Raw genomic sequence first — 24,793 nt, forward strand, 5'->3', positions numbered from 1 at the left:
CTAAGTAAAGGAATGGAATTAAGGATATATAAATATTTGGACGAGCAATGTCAGAGCGGCATAGACTAAGATACAGTAGAATAGTATAGAATACAGTATATACATATGAGATGAGTAATGCAAGATATGTAAACATTATTAAAGTGACTAGAGTTCGATTTATCAAAGTGGCCAGTGATTTTGAGTCTCTGTACATAGGCAGCAGCCTCTAATGTGCTCGTGATGGCTATTTAACTGTCTGATGGCCTTGAGATAGAAGCTGTTTTTCAGTCTCTCGGTCCCAGCACTGACCTCGCCTTCTGGATGATAGCGGGGTGAACAGGCAGTGGCTCGGGTGGTTGCTGTCCTTGATGATCTTTGTGTTTCGTCATTGTGATTTGTCTAACCCTTTCATACCCACTCAGACCCCCCCGACAGTCTTAGCTAAGGAGGGGGGGTATTTTCAGAATCAAGGGGACAAAAAAACCCTCAGCTGTGATTCGTCATTGTGATTTGTCTAACCCTTTTATATTCACTACAGGGTTACTTGAGGACATGACTGCACACTTCACATTACTGCACCGCAAGCATTGAGAAAGACCGAATCAAGTATTGTAAAAGAGGCAGGGGGTTTCCTGAAACCCCTTTTTCCCCCCTATTTTTCATAACATCTTATATTTTCCTTACCCTTACAAGGCAAATGTTACTTTTCGTGTTACCTTTAATGTTAATTCTGCTGACGAAACAGCTGTTTACTATTACGTGTGACATCCTTCCCTCTCTGTTTAAGGTCATGGGACTTAATCACTTGAGATTAAGTCCCATACTGTGTGGATACTAGGACACTCATGCTACGTCCCAAATGGCACTCTTTTTCCTATATAGTGCACCACTTTTGACGAGAGCCCTATGGGTCCTGGTGAAAAGTAGCGCACAACATAGTAAATAGGGTGCTATTTGGGACACAGCCTAGTAATGTACAACCGTCTGACTTTTCGACTTCATCGTCAGTAATCTAGAACTTCATCACTAGAAACCCAAGTAGTGAAATTGGCCCAAATCAGAATTACATCACTCTCAATTGATTGAAAACTCGAAAAGAGGAGCCGAAAAGCATAAAAGAAAGGAGGACTGCGACGATTAATGTCGCTCTCTGAAAAATCCACCTGTTCTCTCTGTTCCAATCAGAGTCAAAGCGGCTTCGAACTGGGACAATTTCGCAATCCCGGCTCAGAAGCATTGTTGTATCTCGTGGGTATTAACTTACAAAGCCCATTATGCTGCAGAAACAAAGGGAAGTGCACGCAGAATGACAGAAAACTTTGCACATCCAGGCAGAGGGCTTAATCTCCCAAAGATATGCATCATCAGTACAAATCCCAACGTGTCCCAGGATTAAATTAATGTGAGCATGCAGCTGTGCACCATTAAAAACAAATGCCACGGTCAAATCATAGCTTCTTTACACATACAGGGCGGATTCAGCGGTAAACAACCACGCTGGCACACACACACACAAAAAACCCTGGATGCATATAAATGCATGTGCACAATAGCACAAGGGTGCTTAAGCACAAACTCAAACACACCCACATATTATCATGCATGTATAATACAAAAGCTAAAAATTATATCAACAATATCAATGATCATGCACAACCACACAATCACTTTCCAGGGTTCTAGACTAACCTTTTCCACTGGTGGCACTGGTGCTACCAAATGTTTCTGTTGATGGCACCAGCACGATTTGGTCGCAGATACAGATCATGACCTGACCTGTGTCTGTTTATAGCATCTGTTATACAATCAATTTCACTTCATTTTTACCTAACTACATTAGAACATAATGGTAATTGTTTATTTGAATGCCAAATCTCTCTTGATAAACTTGGTGAATCAAGATGTAGCCTAGGCCTATTTACAATACAGGTGAATGCATATTCAATAGGAATGTGTGCATGCATTGAGTTATTGAGCTTGTTTCATGAAAAATAATTTTCCCTTCAGCAGCCTCCTGTGACCTCCACATCTGGCTTTTTCATCTGCGGGATTGTCTGAGACCAGCCACCCGGACAGCTGATGAAACTGTGGGATTGCACAAGATAATATTTTTTGCACAAATTGTCGTCGTCATCACCAGGGTCTTGACATGACTGTAGTTCAGTGGGCAAATGCTCACCTTCGATGGCCACTGGCAAGCTGGAGAAGTGTGCTCTTCACGGATGAATCCCAGTTTCAACTTTACCAGGTAGATGGCAGACAGCATGCATGGCGTCGTGTGGGAGAGTGGTTTACTGATGTCAACGTTGTGAACAGAGTGCCCCATGGTGGCTTTGGGGCTATGGTATGGGCAGGCATAAGCTACGGACAACGAACACAATTGCATTTTATCAAAAGCAATTTGATTGCACAGAGATATCATAACGAGATCCTGAGGTCCATTGTAGTGCCCTTCATCCGCCACCTTCAGCATGATAATGCACAGACCCATGTCTCAAGGACCTGTACACAATTCCTGGAAGCTGAAAATGCATACTCACCAGACATGTCACCCATTGAGCATGTTTGGGATGCTCTGAATAACTTTGTGTATGACAGCGTGTTCCAGTTCCCGCCAATATCCAGCAACTTTGCACAGCCATTGAAGAGGAGTGAGTCAACATTCCACAGGCCACAATCAACAGCCTGATCAACTCTATGCTATGAAGATGTGTTGCGCAGCTTGAGGCAAACGGTGGTCACACCAGATACTGACTGGTTTTCTGATCCACACCCCTACTTATTGTGTGTCACACCCTGATTGGTTTCACCTGTCTTTGTGCTTGTCTCCACCCCCCTCCATTATCCACAGTGTATTTATACCTGTGTTCTCTGTTGCCAGTTTGCTTTGTTCGTCAAGCCTACCAGCGTTTTCCCCCTTGCTCCTGTCTGTTTCTAGTTCCTGTTTACTAGTTTACTAGCCATTTCTGTACCTTGTCACACCACCCTGGATTATTGACCTCTGCCTGACCTGACCCTGAGACTGCCTGCCGTTCTGTACCTTTTGGACTCTGATCTGGATTACTGACCTCTGCCTGCCCTTGACCTGTCGTTTTGCCTCCCCCTGTTCTAGTAATAAACTTTTGTTACTTCGACATTGTCTGCATCTGGGTCTTCCCTGAAACGTGATAGTACGAACTGGCCATGGCTGACCCAGCAGACTCAGACCAACTCCACAATGCTGTCTCCCTGCAAGGAGCCACCATTGGAAGACACAAGGAGTTACATCAACGCCATAACGAGACAGATACAATATTGGGATCTCTATACATCTCTATGGCCAACAGGACAGAGAATGAGGAAGTGGATAGAATCTCATTTCTTATGATTATCAGTCAAATGAACGAATATATAAAATAAATATTGATTACTATGTATAGTTTTGTAAGACTATAAATGACCAACCACCCATCTTTGGAGTAGTTAGAAGGTCTATTTCCATGTTTTTGAGAGGAGCTGGCTACTGTGGGAGACTTCCAGTAATTGTGCTAAACTAACAATAAGCTAACTTCAATAGTGCTTAACTGCACGCAGAGACATAACACGGTTTCCATGAGTTTGTATGACTGTGGGTAAAATCTCAAAATCTCACAGAATCTCTTCAAGCCATGTCAGTGTCTGGAATAATATTACCATTCTTTCTGCCATGAGTCATTTACACTGAGTATACAAAACATTAAGAACACCTGCTCATTCCATGACAGACTGACCTGGTGAATCCAGGTGAACGCTATTTATTGATGTCACTTGTTAAATCCACTTCAATCAGTGTAAATGAAGGGGAGGAGACAGGTTAAAGAAGGATTTTAAAGCCTTTTATCAAGAATGGTACACCACCCAAAGGGCATCCAGCCAACTTGGCAGAACTGTGGGAAGTATTGGAGTCAACATGGGCCAGCATCCCAGTGGAACGTTTTCAACACCTTGGAGGGGGAGGGGGTGCAACTCAATATTAGGAAGGTTTTCCTAATGTTTAGTATACTCAGTGTATAAGTCATATTATAAACTGGGTGGTTCCAGCCCTGAATGCTGATTGGCTGACAACCGTGGTATATGAGAGCGTATACAATGGGTATGACAAAACATGTGTTTTTACTGGTCTAATTACTTTAGTAACCAGTTTATAATACCAATAAGGCACCTCAGGGGTTTGTGGTATATGGCCAATATACCACGACTAACGGCTGTATCCAGGCACTCCGCGATGTGTCGTGCCTAAGAACAGCCCTTAGCAGTGGTATATTGGCCATATACCACACCCCCTCGGGCCTTACTGCTTAATTATTTTTAAAACAATATCATGATGATACCTGCACACTGTCAAATGCTATTCGCAGTCAATGCACATAACCTACTCACCAGTTTTTGCAGTCAGTTTTTTCTCCCCGTATTCTCCCCTTTAAGCCTTGCCACGGAGAATTGTTCAAATTAAATAAGTTCAACGTGTCATAAATAATTATCCAAAGTCGTAACGACACAGCTGTAATGGGCAGTAATAGAGTGTATATGATATTATAAATATTGTACCTCACATGGGACTCGTAATAAGACTAAGCAATTTGCCTATTAAATGTTTATCTGACTCCATAAAGATAATGAGCAATATGCAAGAGACTACAGTTGAACTATGTGCAATCAAGAATTATGCATTTAGCTGACTAGGATCAAAGAATGGTCACGAGAAGTGAATATCAAAGCAAGTATTATTTAATAACTTTGTAAAATGAACGTGGCAATACCGATATTTACGAAGCATTTTTCTAGGCATGTAGACTCTAAGGTTAACTTACAATATAAAGCATGAACAAAGAGATGCTTATTAGGCCAGAGGTCTAGAAGCCTTGGAAATGGGAATTGGTCATACTACCTTCCTCCATGACTCCATGAACTGGATACAGGATGAGAGAGAACAAAGTCATTTAATTCCATTCATAACATCTGAAGATGTACCTTTCAACCCAAGACCAACCATCATTGACCAATCGAACGATACCAAGTTTACAGTGCAACCTAACCACCAAGGCCCAATCTCCACAGGGTGTCACAGCATTTAAATGCTTGTGAGGGGGATGAGACCAGCGTAAATAAGACATCATTCCTGAGAGGACCACAGTAATTCAGAGGTCACCCTATACAGATACAAGTAACCACAGAGATCATACATAGGTATAGTTAGCATCAGAGTTATCCTCAGTGAACAAGTTTCAGATGGATACTATATCATATTGTATCATTTATTATTATTACTCATTCAACAGTCAGTCATCTGGATACAGTAACAGAGATACATTTTGACCCCTCAGAGGGGGGGGCTGACTAGTCCTAGGACATTGTCCATCATCTCCTTGTGCTCCTGGACCATTTGCCATGCAACTCCAGGTGTCAGAGAGCTCATCAGTTGGGGCCGAGCCTACACAGCCAGACATTTAAATGTGAGTGTGGTCTAAAGAGAACGAATCTGGCTTAGCTGTACAACACTACACACAATACATGCATTACCTTCAGAAAGTATTCAGACCCCTTTACTTTTTTCACATTTTGTTATGTTAAAGCTTTATTCTAAAATGTATTACATTGTTTTATTTCCTCATAATTCTACACACAATAATGAAAAACAAAAACTGGTTTTTAGAAATGATTGCTAAATTATAAAACATAAAGAAATGGAAATATGTCATTTACATAAGTATTCAGACCCTTTGCTCAGCACTTTGTTGAAGTACCTTTGGCAGAGATTACAGCATTGAGTCTTCTTGGGTATGACGCTTGGCACACCTGTGTTTGGGGAGTTTTTCCCATTCTTCACTGAAGATCCTCTCAAGCTCTGTCAGGTTGGATGGGAGCGTTGCTGCACAGCTATGTTCAGGTCTCTCTAGAGATGTTCGATCAGGTTCAAGTCCGGGCTTTGGCTAGGCCACTCAAGGACATTCAGAGACTTGTCCCGAAGCCACTCCTGCGTTCTCTTGGCTGTGTGCTTAGGGTCGTTGTCCTGATGGAAGGTGAACCTTCGCCCCAGTCGGGGGTCCTAAGAGCTCTGGAGCAGGTCTTCATCAAGGATCTCTCTGTCTTTCCCTCGATCCTGACTAGTCTCCCAGTCCCTGCCGCTGAAAAACATCCCCACAGAAGGATGCTGTCACCACCATGCCTCACCATAGGGATGGTGCCAGGTTTCTATATTTTTTGCAAATGGATTAAAAGTTAAAAACAGAAATTAATTGTTTACAATTCGCTTTGCTATGAGACTCGAAATTGAGCTCAGGTGCAGCCTGTTTCCATTGATCATCCTTGAGATGTTTCTACAACTTGATTGGAGTCCACCTGTGGTAAATTCAATTGATTGGACATGATTTGAAAAGGCACACACCTGTCTATATAAGGTCCCACAGTTGACAGTGCACGTCAGAGCAAAAACCAAGCCATGAGATCGAAGGAATTGTCAGTAGAGCTCTGAGACAGGATTGTGTCAAGGCACAGATCTGCGGAAGGGTACTGAAACATTTCTGCAGCATTGAAGGTCCCCAAGAACACAGTGGACTCCATCATTCTTAAATGGAAGAAGTTTGGAATCACCAAGACTCTTCCTAGAGCTGACCACCCGGCCAAACTAAGCAAGCAGGGGAGAAGGGCCTTGGTCAGGGAGGTGACCAAAAACCCGATGGTCACTCTGACAGAGCTTCAGAGTTCCTCTGTGGAGATGGGAAAACCTTCCAGAAGGACAACTACCTCTGCAGTACCTTTATTGTAGAGTGGCCAGACAGAAGCCATTCCTCAGTAAAAGGCACATGACAGCCCGCTTGGAGTTTGCCAAAAGGCACCTAAAGGACTCAGACCATGAGAAACAAGATTCTCTGGTCTGATGAAACCAAGATTGAAATCTTTGGCCTGAATGTCAAGCGACACGTCTGGAGGAAACCTGGCACCATCCCAAGCTTGTAGCATCATACCCAAGAAGACTCGAGGCTGCAATGCTGCCAAAAGTGCTGAGTAAAGGGCCTGAATACTTATGTGATTTTTCAGTTTTTATTTTTTAGAAATTAGCGACATTTTCAAAAAAACTTTTTTTCCTTTATCAATATGGGGTATTGTGTGTAGATTGACGAAGGAAAAAAACGATATAATCAATTTTAGAATAAGGCTGTAATGTAACAAAATGAGGAAAAAGTCAAGGGATCTGGATACTTTCTGAATGCACTGTATATTGGTTTGAAATATATGATCATATATTGTTTTTCTGTATGGAGTGGCTCGGGTGGCTGAGGTCCTTGACGATCATCTTGGCCTTCCTGTGCCACATGGTGCTGTAGATGTCCTGGAGGGCAAACAGTGAGCTCCCGGTGATGCGTAGGGCTGGCAACACCACCCTCTGGGGAGCGCTGCGGTTGTGGACGTTGCAATTGCCGTACCAGGAGAGAGCACACATTGGAGGGAGGAGATGGAGACAGTTTGACGGATTAAGGTAGAAAACAGCTATTTAATTTGATCATAAATTTACACTACTACTATTGGGTATATTGAGAAAAAAATACAATAAAATGCATGTATTAGAACGGTTATTTTATTTTATTCACGGTCCTCATCCATAACCGTCGGTTACACGGTTGCAACATTTCTACATGTCGTTTTGCATTATTCAAGTGTTTTTAACTTCTGTGCGGCATGAGTGATTGGGGAGCTAAAATGATGCGGCCCAGAATCCCAGTGAGTGCAGTGGTTCCTCGGGAAAGGCTAGAGCTAGCAATGAGTAAGTGGAGCAGGCATGGAGCAGGCATGGAGCAGGCATGGAGCAGGCACGGTAGACGATGCAAGACACATTTGACAGATGTACTGAAAGTACCAACATTTTTAGTACCGAACCGTTTTTCATGTTCTATTATCGAAAAACTACTGAAGTTTCAGTATAACATGCAACACTGAACTAATGTCACTGGCAAAAAAAATAAAAAATATCACTGGCTCCCTAGTGACCAATAAAAAAAACGGTGTTGCACTGCCAAGTCAAAGGGTCGCAAATTAGAATGTTTTGGTCGCAGTCTCGAACCCTGACTTTCACTACAACACAATAAGTCAATTCCATTTTGGTCATGACAGAGTACAAATCACACAAATCGCAGTAATTCTATTTGTAGATGCAGACAGGAAGCAAGGAAGTGTTGTGGTGTCTCTGTTGTCGTAATGTGTGTTTTGTCCTATACTTTTAATGTATTTTTCATTTTTAATCCCAGCCCCCGTCCCCGCAGGAGGCCTTTTACCTTCTGGTAGGCCGTCATTGTAAATAAGAATTTGTTCTTAACTGACTTGCCTAGTTAAATAATGGTTAAATAAAAATGTATATATACTGTATATGTAAAAGTAAACTTCTGTTAAAATTTTTGAAATTTGTCCGCACTCTCCCTCATTCCCACCTAGGGTGCGTCCCAAATTCGCAGACTATTCCCCATATTGTGCAGTACTTTCGACTAGGGCCCAAATGACTCTAGTCAACACTCAGTTTGGAGAGAACATCCGCAGCCCACCAGAGGCATTCCTTTTCAAAGCCATGTTGCACTGAGCAGCTTCCTAACCTTGTTCACTGAGCTACTCAGATGCTCTAGTTAACTTGCCTCCCAGAGTTCTGGAGCTGAACAGAAGCATTCTGCGCTAGGTCCCACGCAGCAGGGCCCAGTCTCTCTTTCTCTCCTCTCTCTCTCTCCACTCTCTCCCACACCTCCGCCACAGTGGGTGGGGAGAGAAAAACACACACGCACACACACACTCCAAGTCTCTCCCTTTGTCTCTGTCTTTCTCTCTCCATTTCTATCTCTCACACGCACACTCTCTCTCTCTCTTTGATTCTCTTTCTATCCTTATATCTCTCACACACACTCACTGGTTTTTCATACTAGTGCATGCACTACTGTAAATATAAAACCTGTAGCCATCTAATGTTGAGGTGATCCAACTCCTGTGTTGCCCATCTTGATTAGAGACATAGCAATCTGTATTGAAATATAATTTAAATGGCAGGCTCTCTTTCTCTCCTGTGGATTGGCATAACTTGTAGCACATTACAACACATACAGGGGAAATCCAATAGTCTATCACGTTTAATCAAAACTTCATTGATACTGTATGTGCCTACGCTAAGCATGTTTTGATAGGAAATAAAAAATAAAAAAAATGAAGTTTTGCCTGAGAAATTTGTGTTATCGGGTTGTAAGACCTTGAGCTAGCACTGAATGGCTGCTGAGAGACATGCAAAAACATTGGCCAAAGTATCACAACACAACCATCATCAAAAACCTGCAACTCAATGTGCTGTGGGGCTTTCTTTTTGAATAGACTTCTGAGATTGAATGGGGGAAAGCAATGCATTTGTGTAGGGCCAGAGCAAAACTCCTCACAAATTGTGCTTTCGTCTAAACCTCCATATGTCATGACCATGACTCAATATGACACCTTAACGGTCATTAGGTAGAAAAACGATGGTCGGAGCTGGGCAGACCCTGGGCAGGGCAAATGTTGCCGGTTGTTACAGGAGACAAAAATAACTCTCAGAGACAGAAAGAGAGGGGGACAGGGGAAAGAGAAAGTGATAGAAGAAAAGAGAGAGACAAAGAGAGCGAGAGAGTGCTAGAGGTATGAGGACCACGGGGGCTGTATAAAGATCTGATATACAGTAAAGCTCTATGAGAGAGACAAGTTCTAGCCTGAAAGCTGAAACATCACTGTATCTGTCGAGCTGGTCAACCGCACTGGACTTCAACATTGCCTTTATAAATAACAACATTGTACTGTGCAATCAATTGTGTAGTACTTCAAAAATCCCTCGGGAATGAGTAATAATTCTATACTATCCATTACCCGTCTGAGTGGGGGACTTGGCAACTTTAGGTGGTGTGATCAAGTCTGTTAGTTGATCACACCACCATTGATTGATTCTTGTCTGTAATCTGTGATAAGAGCCATTGATCATGTATCATTCACTTAGAGCGAGCAGCAACAATCAGCTCGGCAAATAATACTGTGGACATAGAAAGAGAAATGCATTGCCTTGCTGAAGAAAGGTTCCAAGCCAAGTTAGACAAAAAAAAACACAGTGAGAGCTAGGTTCTGGTTTGTAGCGTTCTAGGCTGAGATGCTCCAAACATATCTCCCGAGAAGTTTCTATCTCCATCTTCTTCAAAACACACCATGCATCCTAGCCGTTGTCTCTCTGGTCTGTGATGAAAACTCTGAAAAATGGTCATTCTAAAAGAGACTTCCTGCTGTATTCGCGGCGCAAGCAGTGCTTCAGTGGTCAGGCCAGAGAGGACTGGAGTTGGAGATGGATGCGATTTGACCAGCAGCTACGCAGACAGTCTACATAGGCAACCAGAGGCCAGAGCAGGCGTGACTCTCGCTCCAGTGGCACAGCACTAGGCTAGCATAGGCCCAAGGCTATGGCCTTAGTACCAGAGGAGGGTCTCAGCCTAACAGCAAGCCTTCTACTTTATCTATCCACTATCTGTGGATAGGCAAACCCCAGGCTGAATGGACTGTATGACCACCTCAAAATGAGTGAGTCTGTGCATACCTGGGGGTCCTATGAACCCACCACTACTGTTGAAATCGAATGTATGACCATCCCAGAATGTGCCACCAATGCATAATTCAGAAACTTAAAATGTGAAACTTTCTGCAGTTTTGTACCAGGGGGGCTTACGGGGGGTGGGGGGGGGCGAGGCTTTTCGATCTTATGAAACTATGGTACTTGATTTTCATGTGCCTGAATCCAGACATTGGGACGCAAATGAATCACTGCAATTTGTAATTGCTTTCCTAAGTAAAGCTAACAGGCCTTTGATTTATTAACTCACCCTGAAATCAGATAATCATATCAAACAGATACCACTTTTTATGACACTTAGACACTGGAAAACTTTTGTCCTAAGCCTTCTTTATCATAAACAGTTGCAGATGAAAATACTAGCAAAGTGAGAGAAGCAAAGCGTCAATTTTCAGTCTGCTGCTCTCTCTGACAAATGCCAAATGTCCTCCACAAAAGCTAAATTGCTCTGGAAACACCCAGCTTGGTAATAATCATAGAAAATTCACACGACATCCTATTGAAACGATCAGAATAAACACAATGGCAAAATCATGTTATTTTGTTTATGCTTTCAGCATCATTCTAGCACTTATGAGCCCTTCAGAGAGAATCAGGTGGGTCTAAGTGCTGCTATTACCAAGATACAAAGTTGCCCGTTTGCGCCATTACAATTATGTTCTGACTATGAAAATTCAGCACATCTTACTAAACGACTGGGGCTAGCAATGTAAATGTAATATGACCAGTATGTGTTTTATTTGGTTATATGTCAATAGGATAAACAACAACAATATGGATGTCAAAATGTTGATTTCAAAACATGCACATTTGAGGAATCACCCACAAATTATATAAAATCTTTGAACGTATTGGATAGATACAAGCAAGCTGGTAATACTGCAGCTCCACCTTTACCTGTGATAGGCATATTGTTTTGCCTATCCAATCCTTCCAGATCAACAAGTGCCTAGGGAACTGGGGGACTATAGGGGTTGTGTTAAAAGGTTAAGGTTACAGTAAATGTCAGGGTTATGGGATGGCATGTCAGTCGTGCTCCTTTAGTCACACCCCATCTGTGTCAGATTCCTCTAAACAACCCGGAAGCGAAAGCCACCATAACTTCCTGGCAGACGAGCCTGGTTCCTAACGCCTCGATCACACCGATAGTGTTATTGAGCATAATGGTCCGCAGCATCATCTGGATATGTGTGTAACAAAAGTTCAACATTCACTTTCTGCTACCATTTCTGTCTATCCGTCTACGCCTACAGTTTGACAACGCACTGCAACTGCCCTTGCAACGCAATGCTGCAAGTCAAACGCAGCATCCCACTGGAAATGAATGTACTTCTGGTGTACCAAAATGCAATGACACTATCAGTGTGATTGAGGCGTAAGGCTATAACCCAGAGAGCGTGAAGTATACGAGCCATCCACACACTGGTCCCGGTCCAGAGACACTGGAGCAGGTGTGGAGCAGTGTGGAGTACTGAAGATGAACTAACCAATGCACGGAGCCCAGATCAACTGAAGAACCTAATAGTCTCCACTCCGGGAGTCATAAAGATTCTCTCGTTTGTAACCCGTCTGTCATCTTTACAACCCCAGCGGCTACATCAATCACCCCCCCCCCCCCCTTTCCTTCCTTTCATCTCCCCCACCTCTCTCCTCCACTGGCCGAGGTTTATACCCATGATTGGTAAATGGTAATCAATGTCCCACAATGGTGGACTGCTTCATCGCAACAATTTATCCCATGGTTGGGGGGTGTCTACGATCGGCTAGGAGGCTGCCCCCAGAGAAGCCAGATATGCATTCAGGGGAGGTACATAAATAACAATAAATCAATAAGGGTTTCATTTTGACCCTTGAAATGTACATACTGCTTACAGCAGTCCTAAGCTATAATAGAATATGATAGAGTCAGATGTAATAGAAAACATCAATTTGTCTCGACTTGGGAGCCCATTGCACGCAAATACTGTGTCGCATTATACGCACCTTATACACCACATTATGATGTCACCTGTTTTATCCTCGTACAGTCACTACTGATATTGGAAAGAATCTAATTTAATATCTAGATAATACCATGACAAGTGAGCTGTATACATTCTTCCCAGTGGCAACCCGGCATTCAGGGCAGGTGAGAGCCCCATCTGTTTAGCTTGTTGCCTGTTTTGCATGTTATTTTGGCATTAATACGTGTCACATATCAGTTTGCAAACAGTGTAAAAAAATGTTTGTTAATAAAGCCTTATACAAACATGTCCTCTTTTTTGTTTAATTGAGTAAGGCAGCTCCAAAATGCAGGTGTTTCAGCCTAGCTCAGTGCTTTCTGTGGTAATGGGGCAGCCAGCGGAAAATACGGAGCGCAGGGGTTGGTAATGTTCTGTAATTGGCCTAGTGTTCTGTCACTAATGGGGACACTACATCACCGCAAAATCTACGGATAGAGCTCGAAAATCGACGGGTAGAGCCCCTTGGGTGCTGCCATAGAGTTACATTAGAAGTGCCCACCCAAGAAGGCTCAAGGTCATTGGCCACAGATAAAACGCATTCAACTCATTATATCTACCGTATCTTTGATTGGACTGATCTATCTGATCTATCTACCGTATCTTTGATTGTCAACATCATACTTTCAAAATCTTAGCTAGCAAGCTAGCAGTTATCATGAATCTAGTCGACAATCTACTGGCAAATCCTTTTCAAACCTTGTCTTACGAAGATAAATTATCGGCCATTGGACATAAACATGACACAAGTTGGAATAAAGAGATGTGTATACTGTAGCCAAAAAAGTAAAACTAAGTGTATGTTGAGTAGTAAGCTGTTAGTAGCCCATGTGCCTCACCTTAAAAATGTTGTCCCTTTCCTCCTCATAATTTAGCCTACTGTTCTGACTTGGTGGTGCACATGTAGCCTATAGCCTGTGTCGTGTCTTTGGCTATGCCGGATTAAGAAATATGACATGCTATTCTATAAAATAATTTCTCTGTAATTAATATTACCTGATTAAGCTAATCATGTAAATGTAATTAACTAGAAAGTCGGGGCACCAAGAAAGAATGTTTATAGAGCTGTTATCTTCCGAATAACTCTTAAAGACCTGGTAATCTTTTACCTCATTAGCAGTCAATATTTAATCGTCACCTTATTCAGTCTCATCTGAAAGTTGTAAATTCTTGGTTATCTTCACGAACCCTGGCTAACAAGTTGAATCAGCAATACAAAATTTGGTTTAATTGTTTATTTACTAAATACCTAAATAATCACACAGAATTACATCTACACAGAATGGATCATACATTGAATACTAATTGTAATAAAGGAAAACGTCCCTAGTGGACGGAACATATATGACGGCTGGTTACACAAAGAAAGGGGGTTTGGTTTGAGTGAAAGAGCGGGAAGACTGAGTAACAAAGGGAGAAGCTATGCTATTGTAAATACAGTATCTTACGCATTCTAAATAACTGCCCATTTGAAAAAGGAAAATGCAATAAATATTTACTCTGAGCTGCGCTTCGGTAGATTGGTCGTAGATAGAAGGCCGGGTTGTCCAGCATGGATCTCTTGTCCACTGAAGAATGTCTAGTGGTGAACTGGAGCGTGGTAGAATGGATACTCTGTCCATCCTCTCCATGCCCATGTTTACTGCTGCTGTTGCTAACGCAACGGCTAGGTGGTATAACTTCTTTAGTGAATAAGAGTTCAAAGTTCATACCAAGTTGCCATACTTTAAGCTCATGCTATATTCTGGCTGGTATAGTCGAAATTCATCCTTTCGGCGTGTTGATCATCATCTTCACGTTGAAATTCGATGCTAATTTCGTTAGGTTCTTGTCGTTCAACCAGAGCTCACGCTGAGGTTGGCTTAGTTCTGTTTGTGATCTTGTCCTTTTAACGCAGGGACCGCAAGTCCTCACGTCCTTGGAACAGAAAGTTACGCTTTCGTAAAGGGGCTTATATAGGGTTGGGAGAGAGGGCCGTGTTTCATAGTATACAACCAATGTCTGTGCACATGGGCGGGGCCACTGAGTTGAGCATAGTTCACTCATGAAAACCAATTCTCTCATTTAGAAGCTAAAATTACATTTAATCTTTTCACAAATAGTTTCATATTTAAACATTTAAATTGCACAACAATTCCATGTGAATCTGATAACTAGAATGTGTAGACTTTCCAAGATACAGTTTGTCATCCTATCATCAGTTATAATGTCTCAGACAACAACGGATCTGACATCCTATTCATTAAGTACCAACGCATATTTTCAACTGGTTGGATTACCGAAATATGGTTCCGTTTCCCACCTTTTGATGTTACCAGACTCTCTATGTTAACAAAGGCTTTCCAGAGTCCCTCTGTAGAGTAGAGAGAGAGAAAAGGGGAAAGGTATTTATGGGGGTCATAAACCTCCCCCAACAGGCCAACGTCATGACACCTGTTTAAGAGAAATGTAATCATTGAATATTGTAAGAGCTTTCATTGTCTGCTTATAAGCCCCCTTTATTTATCCTACGGTTCAGACTTGGGGTACATGGCGAATACTGTAAGAACGGCACATGTTATGAATTGCTGAACAAATAGTTATATTGACTAAGTCCGTCCTAGCTCACTCATTAATGTCTTAATAAAAATTACGGATTGACTCTTATCCGTTCGTCGTCCCCTTATGACATAGTTTGTACAGCTCAATTGTCAGTAGAAACCACATGTGTTTAAGCAAGTCAGCCGTATCAGCTGACTTGTTTTTTTTTAAAGGAAGTAAATGAGGCTGAATGAACTGTTATACATGCCAGAAAAGGCTCCGCTGGTAGCCAGGTGTAGCAGTGGTACAGATTCACTCCATGGTGCTAAAAAGAAAGCTCTGCTGTTGTGACAGCTTTATACAAGCCCTAACAGTTTGTGGGCAACGTTTGTCACCGTTACAGTGCAATTCATATATTGCTTAGTGTTGTGTTGTGCTGTGTAGTGGCTATGCTGGCATGCATCAAAATATTTTGGGGGGAGTTTGCCCCACCAAGATTTACATGCTAAAATCGCCACTGATTCTTCCTACTTCCCAAGTTACCGGTATGTGATTCTATCAATTAAGAATCTTGGCTAAAACTATGTGCTTGGAATACTAATAGCTTTGAATAGCAGACACAGCTTGAAGTAAACTTCGCAACACTGAGATTTGGGACAAACATGTATTGTTTACCATGAGGTAAACATGAGTTATTAGCATGCGGTAAACATGTATTGAAATGAAAAGACACTACATGGTTACACAATGAAGCAATATTCATGTCCTCTTAATATAGAGCCGTACTTAAAAAACACCCTTTCGTGCACCCTCGTTGTAAAGTGTTACCTATAGTTACTAAAACCCAGGCACGCAACATTCACATGCCCCTCCCGCCCCCAAACATTCTGAAATGATATATTGTCCCCCCCAGCTTTATCATTGGAATGTGATACAAATCGAGGAAACAATGTGATTTAGGACAATGTGGAATTCTCCGAGCAGTCGGGTAGGCTGTTTGGTGTAGAGGTTGACCAATTAATTGGCATGGCCAATTAATTAGGGACGATTTCAAGTTTTCATAACAATCGGTAATCGACATTTTTGGACGCCGATTATGGCCGATTATATTGCACTCCACGAGGAGACTGCGTGGCAGGCTGACCACCTGTTACGCGAGTGCAGCAAGGGGCCAAGGTAAGGTGCTATTTCTAAAACGGTTTGAAGGATGTCTGTGAGTATAACATAACTCATATGGCAGGCAAAAACCTGAGAAAAAAATCCAACAGGGAAGTGGGAAATCTGAGGTTTCTAGTTTTTCAAGTCATTGCCTATCGAATATAGAGTGTCTATGGGGTCATATTGCACTGAGGCTTCCACTAGATGTCAACAGTCCTTAGAACCTTGTTTGATGCTTCTACTGTGAAGGAGGGGGGAATGAGAGCTGTTTGAGTCAGGGGTCAGCAGAGTGCCACGAGCTCAGTGAGAGTTAGCTGAGTTAGCTGCTCCATTGCATTTCTACAGACAAAGGAATTCTTCAGTTGAAACATGGTAAAACATCCTAAAGATTGATTCTATACTTCATTTGACATGTATCTACGAACTGTAATATGACTTTTCGTCTGAACTTTCGCCTGGACTTGCCCGCGCCTCCTGAGTTTGGATTTGTGTACTAAACGCGCAAACAAAAAGGAGGTATTTGGACATAAATTATGAACTTTATCGAACAAAACAAACATTTATTGTGGAACTGGGATTCCTGGAGGTTTCATTCTGATGAAGATCATCAAAGATAAGTGAATATTTATAATGCTATTTCAGACTTCTGTTGACTCCACAACATGGCGGGTATCTGTATGGCTTGTTTTTGTGTCTGAGCGCCCAACTCAGATTATTGCATGGTGTGCTTTTTGAAATCTGACACAGCGGTTGCATTAAGGAGAAGTTTATCTATAATTCCATGCATAACAATTGTATCTTTTAGCAATGTTTATTATGAGTATTTCTGTAAATTGATGTGGCTCTCTGCAAAATCACCGGATGTTTTGGAACTACTGAACATAACGCGCCAATGTAAATTGAGATTTTTGGATATAAATATGAACTTTATCGAACAAAACATACATGTATTGTGTAACATGAAGTCCTATGAGTGTCATCTGACGAAGATCATCAAAGGTTCGTGATTAATTTTATCTCTATTTCTGCTTTTTGTGACTCCTCTGGCTGGAAAAATTGATGTGTTTTTCTGTGACTGGGTGCTGACCTAACATAATCGTTTGGTGTGCTTTCGTCATAAAGCCTTTTTGAAATCGGACACTGTGGCTGGATTTACAACAAGTTTATTTTTAAAATGGTGTAAAATACTTGTATGTTTGAGGAATTTTAATTATGGGATTTCTGTTGTTTTGAATTTGGCGCCCTGCAATTTTACTGGCTGTTGGCGAGGTGGGACGCTACCGTCCCGAATATCCCAAAGAGGTTAACAAGCGCATTCTCAAAAAAAGCACTGTCGTTGCAACCAATGTACCTAAACATAAGCATCAATGCCTTTCTTAAAAAAGAATCACAAGTATATTTTTTTTAGACCTGCATATTTAGTTAAAGAAATTCATGTTAGCAAGCCATATTAACTACGGAAAATGCGTCACGTCCTTTGCGTTCTGTGCAAGCAGACTCAGTGTATATGCAGCAGTTTGGCCGCCTGGCTCATTGCGAACTGTGTGAAGACCATTTCTTCCTAACAAAGACCGTAATTAATTTGCCCGAATTTTACAGAATTATGACATAACATTGAAGATTCTGCAATGTAACAGCAATATTTAGACTTATGTATGCCACCCGTTTGATAAAATACGTAATGGTTCCGTTTTCACTGAAAGAATAAACGTTTTGTTTTCGAAATAATAGTTTCCGGATTTGACTATATTAATGACCTAAGGCTTGTAAATCTGTGTGTATATTATATTATAATTAAGTCTATGATTTGATAGAGCAGTCTGACTGAGCGGTGCTAAGCAGCAGCAAGCTCGTAAGCATTCATTGAATCAGCACTTTCCTGCGTGTGCCAGCAGCTCTTCGCAATGCTTGAAGCACAGCTCTGTTTGTGACTTCAAGCCTATAAACTCCAGAGATTAGGCTGGCAATACTATAGTGCCGATAAGAACATCCAATAGTCAAAGGTATATGGAATACAAATGGTATAGAGAGAAATAATCCTATAACTACTATAAAAACTACAACCTAACATTTCTTAACTGGGAATATTGAAGACTCATGTTGAAAGGAACCACCAGCTTTCATATGTTCTCATGTTCTGAGCAAGGAAGTTTAAAGTTGGCTTTTTTACATGGCACATATTGCACTTTTACTTTCTTCTCCAACAATGTGTTTTTGTATTATTTAAACCAAATTGAACATGTTTCATTATTTATTTGAGACTAAATAGATTTTTATTTATGTATTATATTAAGTTAAAATAAAAGTATTCATTCAGTATTGTTGTGATTGTCATTATTACAAATGTATATGTAAAAATCGGCCGATTAATCGGTATCGGCTTTTTTTTGGTCCTCCAATAATCGGTATCGGTGTTGAAAAATCATAATCGGTCGACCTCTAGTTTGGAGATTTTATCCGACTGGATTAAAAAAAATATATAGTATTCAGACCCATTGACTTTTTCCAAATTTTGTTACGTTACAGCCTTACTATAAAACTGTTTAAATCATTTTTTCCCCTCATCAACCTACACACAATATCCCATAATGATAAAGCAAAAACATATTTTTTTACATTTTCGCAGATTTTTGTGATTTAAAAAATATATATAACATTTACATAAGTATTCAAACCCTTTACTCAGTACTTTGTTGAAGAACCTTTGGCAGCGATTACAGCCTCGAATCTTCTTGGGTATGACGCCAAGCTTGGCACAAACTGTATTTGGGGAGTTTCTCCTATTCTTCTCTGCAGATCATCTTAAGCTCTGTTAGGTTGGATGGGGAGCGTTGCTGCACAGCTATTTTCAGGTCTCTCCAGAAATGTTAGATCGGGTTCAAGTCTGGGCTCTGGCTAGGCCACTCAAGGACATTCAGAGACTTGTCTCTGAGTTGTCTTGGCTGTGTGCTTGTTGTCCTGTTGGAAGGTGAACCTTCGTCCAAGTCGGAGGTACTGAGCGATCTGGAGCAGGTTTTCATCAAGGATCTCTCTTTACTTTGCTCTCTTCATCTTTGCCTCGATCCTGACTAGTCCCGCAGTCCCTGCCATTGAAAAACATCCACATAGCATGAGGCTACCACCACCATGCTTCACCATAGGGATGTTGCCAGGTTTCCTCCAGACGTGATGCTTGGCATACAGGCCAAAGAGTTCAATCTTGGTCTCATCAGACCAGAGAATCTTGTTTCTCGTCGTCTGAGAGTCTTTAGGTGCCTTTTGGCAAACTCCAAGCGGACTGTCATGTGTCTTTTACTGAGGAGCGGCTTCTGTCTGGTCACTCTGCCATAAAGGCCTGATGGGTGGAGTGCTGCAGAGATGGTTGTCCTTCGGAAAGGATCTCCCATCTCCACAGAGGAACTCTAGAGCTCTGTCAGAGTGACCATCGGGTTCTTGGTCACCTCCCTGACCAAGGCCCTTCTCCCCCGATTGTTCAGTTTGGCCGGGAGGCCAGCTTTAGGAAAAGTCTTGGTGGTTCCAAACTTCTTCCATTTAAGAATGATGAAGGCCACTGTGTCCTTGGGGACCTCAATGCAAAAGTATTTTGTTACTCTTCTGTGCATCGACACAATCCTGTCTCGGCGCTCTGTGGACAATTACTTCGACCTCATGGCTCGGTTTTTGCTCTGATATGCACTGTCAACTGTGGGACCTTATATAGACAGGTGTGTACCTTTCCAAATCATGTCCAATCAAATGAATTTACCACAGGTGGACTCCAATCAAGTTGTAGAAACATCTCAAGGATGATCAATGGAAACAGGATGCACCTGAGCTCAATTTCGAGTCTCATAGCAAAGGGTCTGAATACTTATGTAAATAATGTATTTCTGTTTTTTATTTTTAATACATTAGCAACATTTTCCCCCAAAATGTTTTTGCTTTGTGATTATGGGGTATTGTGTGTAGATTGATTATTAAATATATATTTTTTTTAGAATAAGGCTGTAAATTAACAAAATTGTGAAAAAGTCAAGGGGTCTGAATACTTTCCGAAGGCACTGTATATATGTCCCGCTCCCTGCTAAAACCGATTCACCACCTAGGTCAATATGGTTTCCATGGCGATCCCTAAGCCCTTTGAGAGTCTGCTGATTATTGTTGTGGATCACCATCTAATTGTATTAATACAGCCATTGATTGGATGGTGAGAGAAAGTTCTGGCTGAGTGGTAGCCTAAAAGTGAGAACTAGCAGCCCCCAAAAGCTCTCAAGGATTCAACTCAGACACTTCTGACCTCCAGCAAGGTCAGACACTAATAACCCGATTTAAAACGTTCCAAGCCCCCCCCCCCCCTCCCCCCTTCCCATCACAAATCAGACTCTTATACCTCTACACTGGTCCCCCTTATTGGAAGCAGGCTGTATTTCATTGGGAGAGTAAGGGTAAAGGGGCCTATTCACGATCAATGGTAAGCTGTACAATAAATGGTTTGGTCAATAAAAGGTCAAGAACAATGCAAGATAATAAATAATTGGGCTGCACACACCAAGCAACCAATACTTGACTTGCATCAGAAATAAGAGTCTGTGAAAACTAGTTGATAGAGTCAGTTGATACATTCCGAGACAAATCAAGATTTACCCCAAGGAAAATGCAAAACATTGCAAATTAGGTCCTAAACATTATGAGTCTGAATGACCAGCTCTGGAGTGGTTGATACAATACATCTCCTTACAACACAGTACCTTTCTGAAGGATATGTAAGCACATTCATGGAACAATGGAATTGTGGTGTAGGCCTACAGATTATGAAAGGATTCAGGATTCAATCAATGCTTTCTTGATTGATTTCTAAATATCCAGAGTTATACAGCATATGTTGGATACACTTGGCAATAGAAAGGCAAAAATTGTATATAAAACTCACAATGTATGACTGAGTAGGTCTATATAAAACATCCTCTGATGTACGCTATAGAAGAGTCACATGGTAAACCATAAGATATAGTCTAACTAATAAAAATTGTCCCAGTTTTGAGTGAAATTTCAAACAAAGAAACGCCTATAGCAAATAACCGAGATGTGTTGTTTTAGACATAAAATATTCCATCACATTATAACTGGAGGTATACTCATACTACCACTACTACCACTACTACTACTACTAATAATAATAATAATACATTGTGAATATGCTGCTTTGACGGGTAGCCTTGATACTGTATGTGGCCATGCAACGGGTAGCCTAATGCACACGTCCAATTTCCATGCACACAGGAGTCCGCGCATCAAGTGTCAACTCCACTCGTTTTCAGGATGTGAGAAATTCGCCCACAAACAATTCCAATTCAAAATCATTTCTAGACAATAACACATATGCTGTGAACTAACAGTCGCTCCATAAAGTGTGTTTAATTTCGTTCTCTCCCCTTACCTGGCGCAAATAAAAAGCTGCAGTGCATATCCTATTGGGTTTGAAGTCGAGAGGCTACCAATCTATACAATAATGTAATCGCATAGGCTACCGTAGGACTACTATGCAGTAGTGATTTTGTCTCAATGCCCTAGCTCATTTCCCAAAGTAAAGTGGCATTTGAACTATTTTTTATTTGACTTTTATTCCCCAGAAATCCATGCGCAATCATTGAGCTCGAGAACAAATAGCCTATACATATTGCGCAACACATTACTCTTTTTTATTTAGACATATACATATTTGAGAATATCTTCAGAAATAATTCTGTTTTAAACAAGACGCGAACAAGTTCACTGTAAACTGATGATTTAGATAATGGAGACAGAACATTATGCACGGTCAATATTTCACTTGAGATATCTATCCGCCTTCATCAGTGTAGCAACTAGCAACAAGTTCAACCTTTGATTCAATTGCATCGTTAATAGCCCTTAACTAATGAGATGATATCAATGATAACTGGCAAGGCGTTCTCTGGTCGGCCGACATAGGAAACTCTCCAATTTAGAATTTTAGTTCCCCTCTTTTCCCTTGACTACCGACATTGAGGAAGGAAAAGAGCTCGTACTGAAGTTGCTCTTACAGCCGGTGTATAAATGTCCAAAATAAATGCAAAAGTAGACCAAACATTATGTTCCTACCTTTCTACGTGGGAAAATGTCAAAGCAGACTCGGGTAGCAAGTTGAAGAGACTGTTCCTCTTTATCCGACTTGTGTTTCTCGAAAATATATGATCCCCTATGAGCAGCAGTCCTAGCAGCTGCAGCGCGGACAGTCTGAAGCGCTCTCTTCTCTGCCACCACGTTGGTATCTAAGTGCCCTTTTCGAGAGAACAGAAGAAAAAAAAGCCTCTTGCGGTGATGGAGAGAACTTGCAAATTAAAGTGAGAGAAGGAGAGAGAGAGTGTTGAAAGAGAAATGGTGAGAATAAGTCTTGCCGCATCATATAAACCATTGATTCTTGTTAAAAAAATCCCCCCCCTCCTCCAGCATATCAAATCATGTAGCGGGTTGATGTAACGGACGTGGTTCGATGAAACAACGATATATTTATGATGAGTAACCTCTTCCCCAGGCTTTGATTGCCCACGGTGCATATAAACCTAGAACACTAAAGACAAAAAAGTAAAGTATTTGTCATTATTTGATCTTAGGGAATCACACAACTGAGAGGCAAGGCTCGGGAACCAGACACGTGTGGTGTGCAAGAAAACCTTTCCCAAATCGGAGAGGCTAAATGATAGTTAGCTATCTAGAAGTTATCTTTCAGTTAATGTAAGAGACAGCCCTGCTGGCTATACAAATTCAAATCGGTGGTAAATGTGTGTTGCACTTATGGGGAAAACTAATTTATATAATACATGACAGTATGGACTCAAGCAGCTAGCTACATTTTACATTAAATAAACCCATTCAGGATGAACATAAACAGAGTTAGGGTTAACAATACGGGAAGGTTTTGTCAGAGATGATTGATGAGAGATTGAGCCAATGACTATCTGGACTTTCTCCCAAAGTTCTATTGGTTTTGGGACTTTCTCCTGACCTTTCTATGAGATTAACAAAAGCCTATTTTGGGAGGAAGTGTCTGGTGCATGAGATTACATGATGAGTGACATTGCCTGTGGCCTAAAGACTTGTATTAGATTCCTGTTCTAAGGCCAAGGCTTTAGCTCAGCACGGTCACACATGCTAAAGGTACATCTGCAAAGAGGGATGCAGTAAGGAGCAACTCAAACATTATTCCTGATATATATAGTCACACAAAGGACAACTGTAAAAGCAGCAGAGACAATGGAGAGACCCTTGCAAGAATACTATCTTACAACAAAATAAGAGTCAATCAAATCAAATCACCAAATCAAATTGTATTTGTCACATGCACCAAATAGAACAGGTGTAGACTACCGTGAAATGCTTATTTACAGTACAAGCCCTTTCCCAATAACGCAGAGTTAAAAAGTAAGAAAAGATGAGAAAATAAAAAATATATACATTTAAAAAAAAAGGATGTATTCACAAAAGAATGTCTTTACAGAATCCCAATTTATTTCAACAATATTTAGTTTTTCAAAGAAATTAAATACATGTCAATGATCCGTAGATGACTAAGATTTCCTGTGATCCAAAAGTAAAAGTACCTTTCTTTACCGTAGTACTAGTGCCACCTCTCTTGCTGTTATTACATCTTTAAATATTCCGTTATTAGAAACGCTCACTAAGAAAATGTCTATTGAATATTCCATTATTCTCAGTGAGGTGTTGAAACAGTGCAGTGACGTGCGGTGAAGTCTGAGGCCAGGTTGGCACTTTCTATTGAGCCCCCACCCCCCCCAATCGGCTGTTTACCAGTTTCGCTTTCTGCCAGGCCCAGTTCACTGCATTTCTGCTCGATTTGCTCATAAAAACTATCAGTCTTGTCACTGCCGTTCCAGTGCTTTCATTGTGTCACTGATACCGCTATGACAGAAGTCCATATCCATCACCTTGTTCTGCAGATCACGGAATAGCATGTAAGTTTCATTGAAAATTCCATCATAGGCCATGGGCAAAAAGCAAACACGCGGTCTCTAAATGGCTTGGTAACTGTTAATGTTTTTCAGCAAATGCATGTAATAGTTTCACATAGATACCCCTGGGCCTGTTTGATGATCTGGCACTCATCGTTGCCACGAAATGCCAACTCCTGTTTACCTAGGTAGCATTATGTAGCAAAAATGAGCAAGGTTTTTCAAAACGTCATTATTCTCTTTTACCTTTGCATTGTGCTTACATACTGATGTTCAATCTCCATTGTTCATTCAATGGCAGATCTATCCGTGAGCTGCCAAATGACTTAAGAGCCATCTGGCTTTGGATGTGAGACACAGATTTCTAACGCTTGTTGAGTGCTATAGGCAATTTGCTCAAGTCGCAGTAACCAGCTCTTGTCCACACGCTGTCGCTGGTGGAGAACAGCAGGCAGGGAGAGCAGGAGAGTTGGCTGCCAGCAGCGCAGCCACAGAGCCAGACTTTCTGTTGATACCACTCAGATTGAAAATATTATGTTACT

The 24,793-nt window shown here is 41.3% G+C and overlaps 1 protein-coding gene across 2 annotated transcripts in view; it reads right to left on the minus strand.

The window, feature by feature from the left end:
• The window catches only part of LOC139565532 (cadherin-22-like), a 316,857-nt gene extending 294,263 nt beyond the window's left edge, over window positions 1-22,594 (minus strand). For both annotated transcript variants that reach the window (XM_071385969.1, XM_071385959.1), the window contains exon 1: window positions 22,384-22,594. The gene's annotated coding sequence lies outside the window, so the exon portion shown is untranslated. The remainder of the gene's footprint in view (window positions 1-22,383) is intronic.
• Window positions 22,595-24,793: the final 2,199 nt, after the last annotated feature.

Source organism: Salvelinus alpinus, chromosome 2 (genome assembly GCF_045679555.1).
Source record: "Salvelinus alpinus chromosome 2, SLU_Salpinus.1, whole genome shotgun sequence".
Classification (NCBI taxonomy): Eukaryota; Metazoa; Chordata; class Actinopteri; order Salmoniformes; family Salmonidae; genus Salvelinus; species Salvelinus alpinus.